Genomic DNA, 20167 nt, shown 5'->3' with positions numbered 1-20167 from the left:
CATTTTGGAAATCTTCCATGTCTTCAGCCATGCTCAGTATACAGCAGAAAATCAGTTGGTGGGTAGAATCCTCCATAATAGCCCATCCAGAATTCCTATCCCCAGCCTGTTTCTGTGTGCCAAGTTCAAAGAGAAGTAGACGTGATGCTCAGAGCTAAGAACCTTGTTTCAGTTACCGAGATGAACTTTTTATGAATCGTTAATGAATCTTTACTCAGTGATACAAAGAACTCCACTAATGATACTAATTATATTAGTCCATTTTTTTGCTGCCATAACAAAAACTCAAGACTGAGTACTTTATTTTTTAAAAAAAGGTTTATTTAGTTCACAGTTCTGAAGTTCAAGATCATGGAGCCAGCATCCTAAGCATCCTAATGCTATCTTTCTAACAACATGGTGGAGAAGCAGAAAGGAAACTGGCCACATGCATAAGAAGCTAAGTGCATGGGGTAGTCTCAGCTTATAACAGCCACTCATCTGAGAACTAACTCAGGAGACCAGCATCAATCTATTCTGAAGGCATATAGTGCTCCCATGACTTAATCACCTTCTACTAGGAATCACCTCTTAAAGATTACATCACCTTGACACTACTACACCAGGGACCAAGCTCCCAGCACATGAACTTCTGGAGGACATACTCAGGCATACAAACTTTAGCACCAATAATGTGTAAGCACCAATTATGTTGATACATTATATAGTTTATTATCTTATCAGGACAACTCTATGAGGTTGAATCACAAAGGGTGGAGGGAATCTGATGTTTGTTAAGTTCTTGTAAAAGAAATTGAAGTTTTGGAGCAGTGGCTTGGAAACCAACTTTAGAGATGAACAAGTTAAGAGCTCTTTTATTGTTAACTGAGTAATTACAATATACTATGTCTAGGGGCCATTTGCAGTCAGAGGTGTGCAAAAACAAAAAGAGAGGCCCTCCCCCTGAAATGAAAACAATCTGAAGACTAATGTAAGCTATTTGCAGTTCTGTCAGTTATGCCCTGCAACATTTCTTACATTCTTTTCCTTTTCTTAGTTCGATATTGTTTCCTTTCTCATTTCTCACCTAGATGCAAGCTATCCCTTCCAAAACAATATCACCAATCCCATCTCCTCCTAGTTTCAATGTATTCGATATACTTTCTCTCTCATGGGTACTCCTATATGATGCAAAACTGATCATTTTACTGTCGCACTGAAAAAAACATGTTTTCCATTATCCACATTGCAAAGTCCAGTGACTTTCTTTTGACAGTCAAGATTAGCTACAAGCTGGGCCCAACTGGCCTTTTGAAACTGCTTCCCTACTATTCTCCTGAGGACATCTTATATTTCAATTTCAATACCACTTTTCATATGTCCTGAACATTTCTTAAATCTTTCCATCTCCATTCCCTGGCTTATACTACCCCAATATTTTTCTGCACCAAACTTCTGCCTTTATTTTACAATTTACTTAATGTGTCAAACTAATTAACACACTTTACCTAATTTCGATTCTGCCTCTTGCTTCTGAACTCCTAAAGTTTTTATCAGAACCATTTTTACCTGTATTAATTTATTCTTAGATACACCTTATCTCATCAGTAGTATTGTAATATTCTGAAGGAGGTGAGTCTTGTCTCTTTTTTGTATTTTCATAATTAAAGCGTAATCACATAAACACATTTCCCCTGATCCTGCTATCTTTTTTCACCTAGTGAAATCCTACTTAAATGTAAAATTCCAGTTAGAATATCACATTTTTGAGGTGGTATTCTTTTCTTAAATCCTTCAGGCTGGGTTAAATGCACCATTGTGTTTTCTCTTTGTCCTTTGTTCATACTTTATGTCAGATCTATGATATTTAAATGAAATTGTCTAATTATAGGACTGTCTATACTATACTATACTAATTATAGGACTGTCTATACTATACTATTAGACTCTAAATTCCCCAAGTCTTGAATCATGGCTGTCATATTATAGGTGCTCAGTACGTTTTGAATGATTCTTTAAGGGCTCAGATTCATAATGGCTTTCCTGGTCTGGATGGAAAGAGTGTCTCCAGGAGAGGAGGGCAGTTTAGATAAGATTTAGAGAGCTCTTTTTGAGGTGAGCAGCCACAAAACACTTCCAGTTTTTGGATTCTAAAATTATGGTCAGCCTGGGCTTTGTCATCTTGAACTCCACAGCTGCCCCCATTTTCAACTACAGAGTGCCTCAGTGCTTAAGTGCATGAAGAGGATAAGTACCTTTGGCAGATCTGAAAAGAGTTTGGATGGATTTGAGAAAGTAGCACACATTTTAAACTCTTAAGCCTTTTTGGACACCTGAGCTCCAATTATTTGCAGTGAGATATTTCCCATGATTCTTCTCGAACCAGCCTTGACTGTTTCCAAGAATTTGAAATTGATGGATACAAGTCTGTTTTAACTCACAGACATTGCAGTTTCTAGACACCTGGCTCTGAAGTTGAACCACTGCCAATCCATGGTCACCTCTAGTTCACAAATCCATGCGGTGCCATTGCTAAGTATGTCTGTAGTGCTCTGAACAGAAGGGGAAGGCACTTCTGGTTCGGTCTATGTCTGTATGGACTCTCCCCCTCTATATGCTAAACCTTGACCCTACTGCTGGTAAGGAACACAAGTACATATCATGTGTAGGTCAGCCTTGTTTAGGATGCAACTCTATATTTGTATACAAAAACGTGCAAAAATAAAAAGGCTGAACATAGGAGCAAGGCAGTGGAGGTGTGATCTGTCAAGTTTGGTTAGTATTAAAAAGTTTCTTCACTTTTCAGAGAGATAAAGGAAGTGGTTGGCAAGGAGAAGAAGGACAGTCATTTTGCAGCATCATGTGAAGAGACATAGACAGAGCTGAGCAAAGCATACAAGGAGAACAGGCAGATCCTTTGGCGAGAGCAGGGATTCTGGGAAAGGAAAACATAAATGATTAAATCTCTGAGAATGTAGGGTCCAGCAATTTGTCAGTCTAGAATTTAGATTAAATATATGTCTTGAACTTGATGATAATAGTGAGTCATTATGAATTATTGAATAAGGGATGAGAAACATGATAAAAATATTTTTGAAGAAGAGTGGTATAAAACGTTTATATTAAAGATATTGAAGAGACAGCTAAAACCTGGGCACCAGGAAGGAGTTGGCTATTTTAAATGTATGAGCCAGTGAAAGGTCAGAGTAGGAATGACTTGACACCGTTACCTCTTCCATGGCAGGCATCACTATTCAAATACAGCATGCTCTCAGAATTATACCAGAACCCTCCTTAATGCAGTTCCTCAGTCACATCTACTAATCAATCTGAATTGGCAAGCTAGATGATGCCTATCTTTCATGTAGACTCTGTTGTAACATGTGGATATGATGTAACAGGAGCCATTATGTAGGGGTCAGGTGTAGAATATATAAGAGAATAATGTGGACTTAGGGGATGAGGAAAGTGATGAGTAGGAAATAACTGAAAACATAGAAATTTCATAACTACAGAGTTGTTTTAAAATGCAATAGAGAAATAAAGGAGTAATTCTTGCTTTGATGAAAAATCTAAGTAATTTATTTATCCATTAGGCATAGGTCAATGAGAATATACTTAGCTAGATTAAAATGGCTTAAAGAGAGGATGAAATATTGGGGTTCATAACTATTCATTCAACACTTTCAATGTTTATAAATAGCAAGAAGTTACTCTATATTTTGTTGGGTGTTTCAGATATATCAGCAAACAAATCATATATATGTATATGTCATATATATATATATATTTGTCCTTGTTTGGGCATAAATTCTAACACTGAGAGAGACACACAACCAAAAATATATATGTTAAATAATCACATAGTTTATCAAAAGAAAATGCAGTGAAAGAAAGAAAAATGTATACCAAAAATGAATGACCGGGAATTCAGGGGATATGGAGAACGTGTGAAGTTATCCAGTTATAAATCCTCACTGTTTGACTTATTGTCAGAATATTTGCTAGGATAATTCTATACAACTTATGAAATACCAATTTCTAATTTTCTTACTTCTGATCATTATGAGACTTACCAGACAGAGACCTTTCAAGTATATGCTCAGGTTTTATAGGAGACCAAAGATTGATCATCTTGACTATTTTACAGATCTCATCACCTTTAAGAAAAGAAAAACTAGACCAGGCATCCTCCAGGGTTTGAATAGTATAGAATATTTGGCTTATTGTATTCTCAGTTTCTTTCATAAAAGGATTTTATGTTCCAAGGGGTGGATAGAATAGTTTGCCTGGTTTGTCCACTCAGGACACCAGAGTCTTAATTCAACAGTCAAGTATAGAGTCCATTAAATTTCTGTCAATACTTGGAGGCAATTTATAAATAAGAATTAAGTTAAAAACTCAGAACTGAATTTGAAGACCATAGAAGAAGTTGCTGAGAGGTTAAACTTACTTTCAACAATGAAAGAATTACAGCATGTGGATTTTATTATTAATTTACCAAGGAGCTACATTCACTACAGAATGACCATAAATATCATTTGGTGCCATTTTTCTTTTGTCTTAATGCTCTTTTCAGTAAAGATTTGTAAAATCTTTTAACTCTGATGGCTGAGGAATGGTGTCTTTAGTGGCTTGTTCTCAGCTTTTCTGCTCTTTTTGTTATCTTGCTTTTGGAGCTTCTTTAGTTTGCAGAAAACGCCCTTTGTGTCAGGATGTAGGTTTCTGATTTCAGGACCCTCGCTGATATATTCTTGGGCTTCCTGTGTAGAAAAGCTGAAAGACCACTTCACATTGAATGATCGCAGCAATTTTTGTTTTGCTCATCAAACTGTTGGCTGCCTGTTTTACAAGTAAACCTCAGAAATGGCCTGGCCCTGCAACTCTTTCTCACACAGGAGGGCTCCCTCCTGTCTCCATTCTTTTTGGCACAATCAGTGTTTTCTCTGCATTTTGTAGCGTTCTAAGCATACTCTGGCAACAGGAAGAACATTTTCAGTCTCTTTTTGGCAGTAAGAATTATCTTCTGCCTGGCACCAAGCTGAAAACATTCCCTATTGTGCCGTTCTTTGACATTATCTCAGCAGTAACAGTGCAGAGGTACTTCCTGTGTAGCACCATTAAATACCCCTGCTCCATCAATAGCCATTCAGGGACACTTCCTGTTGTAGCACTATTAAAATTCCTGCACCAGCAGTAACAATGCAAGGGTACTTCTGTGGTACTTTAGGAACACTTCCTATCTAACATTATCAGAGATTCTTGCATTAAGAGGAGTAGGGATACTTTTGTTTTTGAGTAAATATTTTGTTACCAAGGCCACACAGCAGCTTAGAATGTTTATTAATTATTTAATTTTCAGTATTGTTGGAGTTCTTCACAAGCATGTAAAATACTACTACCAATTAGTTGATGAATTTAATATTTTATTCCCTTGTCAGAGTCACTTGAACTGTGGAAACTCAGGCATGGGAATGATTAAACCAATTAGGTTTAAAGACCCCAGTAATCTCTGAATTCATAATTGCATTCAAGAAGGAAGAAAACCCATTCTATGTCTATTCTGTTCTGTATTCCTTAACAATAAATAATAAATGATAATACAGTCTTAACTCTATCACAATCATGAGAGTAGTCAGTTCAAAGAGTGGTTTCACATTGTACAGCTGTGGAGATGGGAGAAGAGAATGAACACTGTGTGATTTCCTGTGGGATAAATCCCAACTCTAGTTGATTGATTTACAAGGTTATTAAGTCTTTTCCATTTATTATTCAGAAGCCACACAGGATAGCTATAGCATATCAGATTGGACAAATACATCTTAGAATAATGTAGTGACTTAAATACTTATGAACATTCATTTTTGAGAAAACCTCAGATTGAAATTTATATGGCCATTGCTTTTGTGCTATAGGAGATGTAGATTCACCAAATGCCATCTCTGAATCATCATGACTAAATTGAATATGATCATATATGTGTTCAAAATCTGAGCCATTATGACCTTCAGAGATCATAAAGAGAGATCAGTATGTCTAGGTCCACATTAAATTAATAGGTCACATTGAAGGAAACTAACATACTTTTAGTCACATTTATGTTTTTTCCAGGTTTCTAGACATGGAAAAGGTTTAATATTTTGGAAGAAGGAATAAATACAAAATTACCATAATTGAAGAGAAATATTAAACACCCCCTCACAAAATGAAGGTCACCAGGAATAAATGCATAATAAAACATTTTTCAGACAGTGGAATATTCTGGTTTAATTGCAATTAAATCTACACCAAAAAGAGTCATACAAAACATAATCCAAAGAGAATTATGTCTGGTTCAATCATGTTATATATCCAGCTTTTCAGAATGACATTATTAAATTGGGCTAGCTTGACCACTGCCCAGGATCAATGGCATACTGAGAGAACCAAAGCAGAAAACCCAAGCAAGCTAGTCTAACTCTTTCATGAGAGTGGCAGATAGACTGAGCCACAGTGCCATTGCAGTAGATGTTGTATTTCATAAAGCCAAGTAATGTGACATGACTGTCTACAGTGTGCCCAACTTTGTTAGCTCTTTCCTCAGCCAAAGTTAACATAATAGAAGAAGACAAGATTATTTTTCCAAAATGAGCCAGGAATATTCAGTCCACAGGGCCAATACAACTGCTTTTTGTAAATCTGTGTTTTGGACTGTGTTTGTGCAGACAACGAAAGACCAATATTATAAAAACAAAAAAACAAAAACAAAAAGAAAAAAAAATCTCTTTGAAGTGAAATGATTTAGGACATCAGGATCAGGTAGGAAGGTGTGGTTAGAAGAAATGTCCAAAGTATCTAGTAAAACTAACGTCTGCTGATGTCCAGAGTCATAGCTACTGGGAAAATGGGATTGTTTATACTTTGTGAGCAGGCATAAAAACTCATTTTTAGTTAAAGCATGAAAAAAGTATACAAGGCAGAGTTTCAGACAATATCAGACTATGAAAAGGACAGCTGCAGTCAATGTTCCCACTAATATTTTCCATCCGTGTACTGAGTGAATTTGTAATGTGCAACTAATGTCAAGAAAATAAACAGATGTGCACCACAAGCAGGAACAACAATGAAAGAACTCACATAGATTTTATGAAGATTGAACTTTTGATGTTGATTCTGCTAGTGAAAGCGGATTGTAAGCAAACTCTTATATTTATAAAATTGTCTTCTGTTGAGGAAGATGAAGATGTTGATACTCCCAACAGCATGGTTTGAGCTCTGTCTAGTGGATCTGTGCCAACTCTGAAATACCCTCTCACCCATTCTCATTATGAGCTCAAGTGCAAGGTTGCCAGACAGCTGGACATGCATGAAAATGAAGAAAACAGGCCTACCAAAGAATCACATCTGTTATCTTGGCCTCATATGCACCCTGATGAAATTAGATTCTCCACCTGGCCAAAGACAGGGGAAAGGGCAACTCTATTTTAATGAATTTTGAGCCTTGGAAAACTCTTTACAACTGAGGGTGTTCATTTTTATAAGAGAGAATAATTTTTGAGTGTATTACATAGAGGCTGATCTATACTATCATTAACATCAAATGTATTGTGTAGCTTAAAAAGTCCTTTATAATTTCTCCCTTACATGCTCATCCCCTTTGTTAGCCCTGTCATTCCCTAAAACTCCTCCAGTCGAGGCATAGGCATGATTTGACATTTCCTTAAATACATTAGTCGTTTTAAGTAAGTATTTACTGAGCAGCTAACTCTACTTAGCAAGCATGGACCCTATTTTTACAGTGGCCCTTTCCCTCAACTCTGGTGGAGCAATGCAATATTAAACAAAAACACAAATACTTAAGTCAAAGAAAGGTTTTTTTTGCAAGTAATCTATTAATACGTTCTTTTTATAAAGACAAACCGTATACAAATACAGAGTCCATAGGACAGTGCCTAGATTGGCCAAAACTTTTAATTGCAGGTGACAGAACTGAAATCACATTAAGGAAAGTGAATTTATTGGTTTGTGTAACCAGAAAATCCAAGGATGAGGCTGGCCTTAATGCATGACTAGTCAACATATGACAGATGTAAAGACTCAAATGGTTGTTTTCTCTCCTTTCTCCCTTTCCCCATTCTCTTTCCCTCCTTTCCTTTTTTCTCTCCCACTGTGCACCCCCCAGCCCCATTTCCTCCTGATTCTAAAAGGTGGGGATTGGGAGCTGGTAATGTCCCTAGAAAGGTAAGAATGCTTTTCTTTCCCAGTGTCCACATATAAAACCTCAGGGAGGACACTCACTGGACCTCCTTAGGTCATATCCTCACCAGTTCCTCTGCAAGGAAGTATGTATTATATTGGCATCCCCATTAGAACCTATGGAATGGGTGAAGAATGGTGCACTTAAAAAATGGGGGAATTGGTAACTAATCAGGGTAATTATCTAGATGCTCTTTCTTTCATCCTCACTCCTTTCAAGAAAGCTACTACCATAGAAATTAGTTTATGATTTTCCAGTCCTTGTCTACATACTTAGAATAACATATGTACAAACCTGTGTGTATTCATGCATGTGTGTGTATGTATGTGCCTGAGCACATGTACTTAACATATGTGTGTGTGGGTGGCTTCCTTATATAAATTCATAAATTGAATTATATTTTTATTTTATAATTTTCTTAAGTGAGCATATCTTAAAAACTTTCTCACATCACTAAATACGAATCTACTTCAATTTTTTTGATTGCCAAATAATATGCCACAGTTAAAATGTATGACCCTATACCTAATCCTTCCTTAAAAATAGTTACTTTCCTTCCGATATAAGGTTATAATTCTTCACTGAAAATCCTTATGCATGCTTTAACTGCACACATGCAAGCATTTTTGTGGTGTAATTATCCAACAGTGCTTATCTAGTCTACTTGTTTCTTAAGGCTATTTCAATTCCAATATTATAAAATATATTTCCTTGTATATTCTATATTATTCAAAAATTTTCTCTTTATATTTAGTTCCTTCCTTCTTCTGGGTTTTGGTGAGTAATTTTAAGCAGAACAAATTGTCTGCTTTTTCCCAACCCCCATCACCAATTTGCCAGTCACTAGTCTCAACACAGTTTAGTAAAGAGGTGTCCTTTCCTGGCTGTTTGAGAGCCTCCTCCATGGAGTAATAAATTTCTCATACACATGCACCTGTTTCTGGCCTTTCTGTTCTGTTCCATTGGTCTGTTTGTACATTCCTAAATCATGCATACTGTTTGACTTTTGTTTCTGTCATTACTATTTTTGTTACACAAGCAGTACACAATATTTTCTTTGCACATGGTTGAAAGAGCACAAAAATATCCAGAGGAAGCATGAAAGACCTTTTCTTCCCCTCATTACTCCCACTGTCCTTCTCACAGTTGGGAGATATTATTTCAGTTTCCTTTTTTGTGTTTCCAAGTATACATGGAGCTTTAGAACATGTGTGGTTTGGGTCTTTTTATTAATATGAATGGAGTCTTGCTGTATATATGATTTTCCACCATTTCTTGTCAACACTCTTGGAGATCTTTTCATATTGATGTATATAGTCAGACACACACTGAAAAAAATAATAAAACTGTAAAGACTTCCACAGTATGTGTATCCTGTAAGATGTTGATCAACTCTTTTTCTGAAAATGGTGTTTTAATCTATGTAGCTTTATAGTAGTTAAATGTGCAGGACAGTATTAGAATGGGTTTCATTTGAAGATCAGAGAAGAAAGCTTAAGACTTGAGAAGGAGAGAGAATTAGCTGGAGGAGTGGGAGGAATCAATGTGCAAAGACCATGGGTGTGGAAAAGCACTGTCTGCAGAAAACCACAAAAAGTCAGTGGTTAGAGTATATTAAGAGAAGAGGAAGAGACAGTGAGGTGGAGACTGAGAGATAGACAGGGTCAGATACTTAGGATCCAGTAAGCTCTTTTTTTAAGAAATTCAGATTTCACCCTAAAATAGTAGGAGGTAACTGAAATATTTAAGCATGCAAGTGATATTCTGATTTGAATTGTGGGCCCCCCAAAAGATATTCCATGTTCTAACCCTTAGTACTTATAAAAGTAACCTTATTTGGAGAAATAGTTCCTCGCAGGTGCATTGGGATAAAGAATCCTGGAGTAGATTGTCCTGCATTACCTGGGGAGAGAAACTAAATTCAATGAAATTGTCCTTAGAATGAAAGAGAAACACAGGCAAGGAGGCCATTGGAAGAGAATATACAGAGAAATATGTATCCACTTGCCAAGCAACACCTGGAGCCATCAGAAGCAAGGAGATATGAGCAAGAATTCCCTTCTGAATAGGGGGAATGAGCCCTGCTTACACCTTGATTTCAGACTTCTGGTCATCAGAACTCCAAGAGAGTACATTTCTGTTATTTTAAGCCACCAAGTTTGTGGTACTTTCTTACAGCAGCCCTAGGAAACTAACACAGTCCTTCCTTTTTCCTTTTATTCATTTGCTCAGATACTTGACAAATGTCTGTGTCAGAACTGTTCAAAGTCCTAGGGATATAGTGATGACTAAGACACACCAAAGAAATCCCCATAAGCTGATGCTTCTTGCCAAGGCATGGCCTAACAGTGAGATCCTGGGTCTACTGTCTTGAATGCCTCCCTTTTCTTCATTATTATCAATCCCTATGTCAAGTTTGATTTGATTTTCACACATTCTCCTTATGGTTTCTTACATCAATAAACTTTCCCATGTGCAGATAGCTTCTTTAAATTGTCAAGTAGTAGTTTAACTATTTCATCTGCAGCTATGAAGCTTCCCTAATTGTCCTCAATAAGTTTTCCCTGGTTTTATTGGCAAACATCACACTATTTTACAATCATTTACCTGTCTGTCCTCCTTAGACTTTGAGGACAGATGATTTTCATTTTTATTCTTGCGTTTTCAGAGCCTGGAATGGCCTGTGCACATAGTGAGTACTCACTATATATTCAACTGATGTGATTTATGAAATTATAATACCACAAAAGAACTGATTGATAAATTAGACTTTATTAAATTAAAGTTTTCTGCTCTGTAAGACACCTTTTAAAAAATGAAAAGACAAGCCACACACTGGAGATTGGTGAAATATATAGCTGACAGAGGATTACTATTCAGAATTTATAAAATATTTTACAAAGCAAATAAAGAAAACAAATGACAATAAAATGGATTTAAAGACACAATGGGTATTTGAGAGGAAATTAAATACATTTGGTCAGACAACTCTTGAAAATATGAACCATCTAATCTGTATTTAAAACAGTATTTATACCCTTTCATATCTGAGAAGTTGGATCAAATCAAGTGCCTGAGAAGATGCAGTTAGTACATCTTCTGTAAAATTGTTAGTGGAAACATAGTAAACAAAGCAAGTACTTTGGAAATAATTTGACTTTACCTCATAGAGTTGAACATTCACATACCCTATGGCCTAGTAATTATATAGATATAGAGGACTAATTTTGCACATGTGGACCATCAGGAGGCACATGCAATAATTTTCAGCAGTGAAATAATGAAATATCTAAATCTTTTGCCCTCTCACACCTCCCAAATAATCCTACAAAGAGAAACAACTAAGATGTCTTTCAATAAGAGACTTTGACAGGAGATTGGATAAATCACATGTGACATATTCTCACAGTGGAATATAATAGAGCATGACAACATATAAACTAGTGTTAGAGACAACACAGGTGATTCTTAGAACTGGGATGTGGAATGAAAAAGGCAAATGCCAAAAGAGTGCATAAAAGATGATGTCCTATCACAAAGTTCAAAAATAGACAAATCTAAGCAATGTGTTAATTGTGTATGTGTGTGTGTGTGTGTGTGATTTCAAAATTGCTAATATTTTTTAAGATGTAGGGGAATTGTACTGCTTACTTCCTAGAGGAAACCAATGAATGCCAAGTTGCTTATTAATAGATAGAAGTGAATGGTAATGTTTCTAGTTCTTGGATTGGTGGTGAGTTTTTTAAATATTTTTTTTATTTAAATAAGGTATGAGGACCATGCATAGACCAGTAACATCTTATTAATGGAGATTAGATTTATTAAGATTTATCTAAGTCTGTCCACCTGAGGTTTTATGTATATGGAGAACATACATATGTGTATATGAGCTTAGTAACTAACTTCTGCCAAAGAAATCTCATTCTGTGCAATTCATCTTCTCTTTCATCAGTGTTCTAATTGTTCCTTGTTTGCATAGCTGTGGTATGTCCCTTCCTGGAGCAAACAGCAGTTAAAAAAGTAAATCTGCTAGTTAATTCATAAACTCATGCATTTGGCTTCTCCTCTTTTTAAAATACATTTAGTTATTAGCTTTGTAAAATGGTGGGTCACAATCTCAAGTACTGGGTGTGAGATTTCAGAGACTTAGATCATGAAAGATGTGAAATTTTAAGAATGTGATAGCTTCTTGTTTGGTGTTTACAACTTCAGTGAAGGCAGGTGATCTAAGGTAAGGAAACATGAGTAACCTTGGCTATGGAAAGGCAGGAAGACCCTCACTGAAAATGTCCAACTCAAATACAATTTTATGAAGTTAATCATAGTGACAAAGAATATTTCAAATTATACTGAAAATCAGATAAATCTAAGTTAGACTGAAATTAGGATAGAGGGCAAAATGAGAGATTTTATGTAAGATACCACAGAACCACATTATTGAAATATAGAATTGTCTCTTTAATTCCTGGCAAAGCAAGTAAAAATTTTTTTAAAAATCATGATTAATACTTTAAAAGTTCTCTCCCACTTCCAGTCCATGGGGAAAGGAAGTACACATTTCTGAGGCAAATATACAAATTGCTTGTCCCAGCTCTCTGAACATTTGATCTTTAGCCAAGACCTTAAAATGTATGCATTTATTACATAGCCCTTCCTGCATTTTTAAACCTATCCAACTAATATATAAAGATGTTTTGAAAAACAGATTGAGACCCTGAATGTGTCTTTGTTTCTTTTAAGCATCTTTAAAACTCTGGAAATAATTAAAGTACATTTAAAGATGTGCTCAGATGATGAAATTTGGAGTGCCATGCTCTATATCCACCTGCATTTTCATAGGTAGCAGGGCTACTAGGCTTCGTTGTGGCAGCATCATCATAAATATAACTGGTCCCCCTGAAATGGAAGCTTTGGCTTAGATGTTGCAAAGTATGACTCTTTTGAAGAATCCTTGGATGCTAAATTCCTCCAAATCTATTACTACACTCATCTGAACAGAGGAAACTAGAAAAAAAAAATCTAGGAACTTATTTCTGCATCCAACCTTTCAGGCTGAGCTGGAACAAAACACTCATAGACTTCAAATGAAAAAGGACTGGCTGCAGAACAGGAATTGAACTGTTAAGAATCAAGCATCACAGTAAGAGTCTCCAAGTGTCTAGCAAAGCCCAGTTTCCCACAGGAGGCTCCTATCCCTCAAGCCTGGCATTCTGTAATGCAGGAATCATCCATAGAAGGCAGAAGAGAACAATGGCCCATTTATCAGAGTTTGGTACTTGCAATGGAGAAACTATAAAATTCATGGCCAGACTGTTGGTAATGGAGGGTAGTTTGCAAAACTTCAACTTGAATAAAGTCTGCAGTGGAAAATTCAAGTCCTCAATTTATACAACATGAAAGCTTAAATAAGTCAAAGAAAGGCAGCCAGGATGATATTTCCTATATTTCTTTAATGTATTTTTCAAAGTCAGTTCCATTTCAAAAAGCAAAGAAGCTGCCCACTTGGAAGTGTATTGAGTACCCAAGTGCTTGCTGGTTCAGACCCATCTATAGTCAATAGCACACAGTACCAGTTATTACAGTGGCCTAGCCATCATCTTGGCATCATCCTCTCTATTATTCACAAATGTCTGTCAAACAGTAAATAGAGGAATTACTATAAACAGTGATGGTGCAGTTTTGATAGCTATCGCTTTCCATATTCTAGGAATATAATCTTATACTGTACCTTAAAATTGGATATAGCACATGAACTTCTTCAACCATGCAGAAAGTGGAAATTTATATTTCCACTTTAAAACAGATCAGTGTAAAACAGCTGCTGAAGAATCACAAAAGGAGTTTTAAAGAATCACAAAAGGAGTTTTTCTAAGCAGCATTGAAGATCCACAGAAGAAATATGTTGAAAGTCCTGGTATACTTAAAAATCAAGCTTTGAAAGTTTCCCTGTTAATTTTTATGCATCTTGGACATAATTTATTAATATATAATTAGAGAAATTGTGAATATACATGACCAGTAAATAGCTATTATAATTTATTTAGCATGTTGCTGCTGAAGGATTTGATGATATCTATTGCAATACAAAATACTTGGATTCTTTTGTTTTATCTTCTCTTTATGGTAATTTCTAAAAATCTGGAAAAAAATAGATATATATCATACACATAACAAATATGCACACAGGTTAATTCATGAATCCTGTACATATAATAGCAAGCCATTGTTTTGATTTCTAACATTTATATTTGCATTTAATCGCAAACAGAGTATGTTGGAAAAGTGGTGCAGCTGCTTCTGGAAGAAGCATTTGGCTTTGGGGTTTTGTAATAATGTTTGACTATTCCCACGCTTTGATTACCATACTAGTATCTCAGGGGAAGAAAATACAGTGGACAGTCAATAAAAATACTGAATTTTAAAAAGGTCAAATACACAAGGGACTGAGTTTCTGATGTCTTACCATATTCATTTTAAAAATCTGCTCCAAATGGAAAAAGTAAATATTGGAAGTCACTCTTATGGCTGTGCATGAACAAAGGAATCCTACACGTATAACTCTTCTTCAACTATTAATTCAGGGAAATAGTTTAGATTTCCTTAGCACAAATTAAATTTTTTGGAAAAGAAGAAAACATTTTCTGTTTTTCTATTTATTGATGGGTTCTATTCTCCTGTACAGCCTATTATGTCTTGATGCTAAATAAAGACTTACATAGTTGATTCAACTTTGCACTGAGCCCTTTTTAAAATTTTATTTTGAGACAGAGTCTTGCTAAATAGCCCAGGGTAGGTCTGGAATAGCTGTGTCAGCCTCTGGAGTAGCTGAGATTACAGGCAGGAGCCAGCATATCTTGCTTGAGCAAATTTTAATCCTTTCCTTTACTTGGTCCATTACTATCTATGTTAGGACTCTTGTTATGAGATCTGACTTTAAATTTGTGAATCACAAGTGAGGTGTTATAGAATTTGGAAAAGTTTTAAAAAAGGAAAAAATAAAAATAAGGATGGATATAGGATTACTTAGTCTGAATGTGTGTGCATATATTTGTGGAGGAGTGGATTTTAAATCTTTCTGCATTATATTGGACTCTTCTAGCCTAGTTTGATATATCATTTACTTTAAATATTTTTACAAATATAACAATTATCAGTTTTTAAATAATTTTCTAAGACATTTTTAGTTTCTCAGTATTTTGGGGGAGGAGTACCAGGGATTGAACTCAGGGACACTCTGAGTTCACACTGAGCCACACCCCCAGTCCTATTTTGTATTTTTATTTAGAGACACAGTCTCACTGAATTGCTTAGCACCTCACTTTTGCTGAGGCTGGCTTTGAACTCATGATCCTCCTGCCTTGGCCTTCAGAGCCACTGGTATTATAGGCACATGCCACCCTGCCTGGCTCAGAATTATTTTTAATAATTCTGAAAAATAAAAAGTAAGTGAGGTACAGGGAGAATAACACATTGCTTAAAACTCTTAATCCAAACTTTTAGTCTTCTAGTACCCAATTCTTACGTATTTCTGAAGCACTTAAAATGAGCCTTTCATTTAATATGCAAGTGTCATTCAGCTTTGTATAGTTTAAAGTTCTACCTAATACTCTTAAAAGGTTAATCAAATTTAATGAGATTGTTAAACTAATCAATATTTCCTTTATAGACATTTTTCACTTGGTCTCCTAAAGGAAATTCTCCAAGGGAGACAGAAACAATGTTCACTAGGAAATAGAGTATAATGAAAACACTAGGGACTCACTTCCATTTTTCCATTAAACTTCTTTTTTAGATTTCTGATTACTGATGCTAATGTATCCTAATGGAACATTTGAGCTAATTTATTATACTTTCAGATTCAATATTTTCTCTAGCTGGTCAAAGACTAAGCACCACGGTGAATTTCCGTGATTTCCATTAGCAGGCCCAAGCCATGTTTTGTTGTCTTAGAAAGTTCTGGTGCTAGACAAGGGCCCTCCACCCACTGATTCACTCAATGGGAGTTATACTTTGGGCATATTTGCTCTTTCTGTGTCTTTAACATCTTCTTTCTCCCCCTGAAGACTCACCAACACTTTCCCTCTGCCCTCAGTGACTTTAGAACCCAACACCTAATTACCCTTTCCACTGTGAAATGCTTGAAAAGGCCTTTAATAAAGATGAGCAATACTCTCTACTCTCTTGGATCAGCATAGCTGTGTTGTTATCTCTTAATGTGCTACTGGTAGGCGGCAGCCAAAAGCTCACAAATGATCCTCAATACCCGTGGTTTCACAGTCCCAGTCTCAGTTCCTCACACTTGCACAGAACCCCTCATATCTGACACAGCCCCCTTACTCTTCTCTCTTGTGCTTCATTTGCTATCTCTTTCTTTCTGTCTGTGGGGAGGAAGGATTTCTGTCATTTGCCAAAATTCATTTTGTTTTCTCTCTGTTTGACTCTCTTGTTGTGTCTGTTAATCCCTTGCCCCATAAACCATTTCTTATTTTGGAATTTTCGTTTTCAATATAATTTTTATACTGTCTCCTCTGCAACCACACACACAATGCTTTGTTAAAGTTGTCACTTCCTAGGCTGCTTCCTTATTTCTTCCCTCCGTCCCTTCAGTGTCAAACAAAATCAATAATCCTGGGGTCCTTTAGTCATTTTTTTTTCAGTGATCATTAGTTTTGACCTCATCACTTTGATACTACTTAATTCCTCCCTGTCATTGTTGTTTTCTGATTTTCTTGCTCATATACCCGTACTCTATAAATATCTCTCTGTGGATTAATCCCTTCTCTGGGTGGCAGATATCTCCCTAGTAGATGACTCTTAGGTATTTATATATAGCCTCAACCCCCTCACACAGATCCAAACTTCCATCCCTAGTGTACCTTAACCAGTTCACCCCTTGACATCCTTCCCAGCACATCCACCAAGTGTAAATCAAAGCTTTCTTCCAAGTAACAACTATTTTTTAATTGTGTTAATTGTAGTACAATACTCTGAGTCAATTACTATCGAAGCCTTGAAATCGTCCATCTGTCTTTTGTGTACTTTCCTCTTTGACCCTTTATAGCTTCCAATCAGTTTCTAGTAGGTTCTACTTCTGCAGAGGCTACTTTCATCCTTCTGATGCAAATGATCCATCAGGACCTCAAGACTTTCCATAAGAAACATTAGAGAATAAATCTCCTTGATTTTTCTCTTTAATCTCCTTTACACTGTGATCAGAGATTGTTGTCTTGAAGCAAAACTCCAATACCACTAAAACCATCATTGATTTCCTACTGCCTTCAAACTAAATCCAAACCCCCAAACGTGGCAATCGTGGTCTTCATACTAAAAGTCTCAAAGTAGATATTCTAGGTGGATTTGTAGTCATATTGCTCCTGGCATTGTCAACTATTTGTACCCCGTGCCATATTTTATAATAGCAAACTCCATTTATTTAATGATCGTCAAAGATTCTTTCAAGTAGAAGTGGAGAGACCAGCTCTTCATAATTATGTACATTCTCATTGTTGTCACTTTTTATGGATTTGCTGCCCACTTTGCTCATCACTTCCTTTGTATCATTTTTAAAATTCAGGCACTAAAGTAACTTCATGAGATTTCACATATTACACCTTTCAAATGTGGAGACTGAAGGTCATGAAGATTAAGAAATTTGATCAAAATTGAACAACTCGTAAGTGGTAGGCCTGAGAGCATGACAATGTCTAAGACCCCAAACCGTACTCTCTAGTCCTCTCATCTGTTTCCAGAAATGGTCTTTCTATCCCACCTTCTGTTCCCTTCCTAGGCTCATTTACACAGACCATCCCTTGCCTCCTCTCCCAGACTCTGCATAGCTTCTACCACTTATCTTCAGACCCAGGTAAGACCTGCACAAGATGAAACATTTACCTCAAAAATTAATTAAGTAGTTGATATTATGGCAATGTTCTCTGGAAGTTTTTATTTCTTAGTGATACATACCAAAGTACTTACAGGTCAAATAACATATCTAGGATTTTCCTCCAAATAAGGCAAGTGAAGAGTTAGGTGGGGATATATATGAAAGATAACTGGCCATAAATTGCAGACTGTTGAAAGTGGATGGATATGTTATTGTCTTACCATGTTCTTTCAATTTTTATCAGTGTTTTCAACTCTCTGAAATAAAAACTTTAGATGCAAAAATCAATTGGAAATTTATCAATTTATAAATACATCAAATTAAAATTTATAGTGAACATTTGAGTAGCACTATTAATATCATGATATTTTGTATTTAAATGTCTGGCTTCATCAGATATGATGAAGAGGTCATGCTTTCCAGATTAATTTAGTATAATTTTAATACTTTCAGTTAAATTATTTCATGTCACATATTATTTCTCAGAATTATATTCCTTCTGAAACTTGGGGTTTGACTGTGTCTGTGAATTATTTACGGTTTCTTTGATGGAAACAAAGTCTGCTTTAAAAAAAGATAAAGCTATGTCCAGAAGATTTGCAATTGCAATTCTAAAGATTGTGTAGGTAAATCCTGTGTTTAAAGCCAATTATTTTTTTTCCATAGAGCACCAGGCTCACAGTTGGCGGTATGAGTGATTGTCCCAGTAGGTCAAGCTGTGTTTTTTATTTGTTTGTTTGTTTTCTCCTCACTCTCTAGTGAATAAAGTCAGTGCCAATATTCCTACCTGCAGAAGCTCTTGACATCATCAGAGCTGTCTGAGTAGTAATGAGCAGTCAATGATAATCCCAAACCTCTCCCCCTCACCAAAATTCCTTCCTGGGTTGCATTACTAACCAGATTCTCTGGGTATTGAGAAGTCATTTTCATAGTCAGTTTTATGGCCAATCATATGGGACACTAGCAGAATGACCCTTCTGATGAGGAGAAGAGGCCTTTTCTGGTTATAAGCTACTCTTTCTGCCTTAGAAAATCTCCTTGCTTACTTAACAGGTACTTGGTGGGTTATGCAGAGCCTGAGTACATGCTGCACTTTCATTCTGTCTAGCTATTCAACAAACACCACCAAATGTAATTGGGAAGCTAAATTACAAATGGAGAAAATATAAAGATAATAACATCTGCTGACAGTTCCTAAATTGTAGGTATCTATGCCCCAAAATTGTGATTTTATTACATGTACTTATATATTTTAAAATAATTTAGACCATGTACTAATCAATATATATGAATTTATTCCATACTTACATATCAAATGATAAAATGGAAATAATATTATACAATTTTATAAAATAGACATCATTCTAATTTCATTCTCCACTGCTTTTAAACATGCTACTATCCAGAATTCCATTTCAGTAGTCTAGTAGTTATAAGAATTGGTAAATGGGGCTGGGGTTGTGGCTCAGTGGTAGAGCGCTCACCTAGCATGTGCAAGGCCCTGGGTTCGATCTTTAGCACCACATAAAAATAAATAAAATAAAGGTATTGTAATCCAACAACTAAAAAAATTAAAAAAAAAAAGAATTGGTAAATACAAGTGCTCAGTTTCTACTCGCATGTCCCAACTTAATGGTAGGACCTAGGCATAGGTTTATACATACTATGGTAACCTGTTACTTCTGCTCTTCTCCTAAATCTGTTTCAAAGCTTTCCCTTTGCCAAGTCTAACAGATAAAAATAATTTCTCTCATATCTTTATTTTCCAGAACCATTTGGTTCAGATTTATATTCAGAAAGGTAAACTTGCCTTTATTTACATATAGATATTCTACTTGAACTATTTCTAAATTTTCCTTTTGACCCACTTTTCAAAAGTCAAAACTTGTGCCTCAGTTTCAACACCTCTGAAACAAGTATGCTATTTTGTATAAATAATTCTAATTAATCCGATGCCCCGATAACTCATACAATTACTTCTAAGTAATACAGGGAAAAATTGAACCAATATTGTACCATATGGATCTGAGTAATTCAAGAAAAGACAATGCAGAGAATTGAACTTATGT

At 35.8% G+C, this 20167-nt stretch overlaps 1 protein-coding gene across 3 annotated transcripts in view; it reads left to right on the top strand.

Moving 5' to 3' along the window:
• Positions 1–20167, top strand: part of Sema6d (semaphorin 6D) — a 583228-nt gene that overhangs the window by 287316 nt on the left and 275745 nt on the right. The gene's annotated exons all lie outside the window — the stretch shown is intronic.

The sequence above is a fragment of the Marmota marmota genome, unplaced genomic scaffold (assembly GCF_001458135.2).
Source record: "Marmota marmota marmota unplaced genomic scaffold, marMar, whole genome shotgun sequence".
Taxonomy (NCBI): domain Eukaryota; kingdom Metazoa; phylum Chordata; class Mammalia; order Rodentia; family Sciuridae; genus Marmota; species Marmota marmota.
This window is presented reverse-complemented; position numbering and strand designations above follow the sequence as displayed.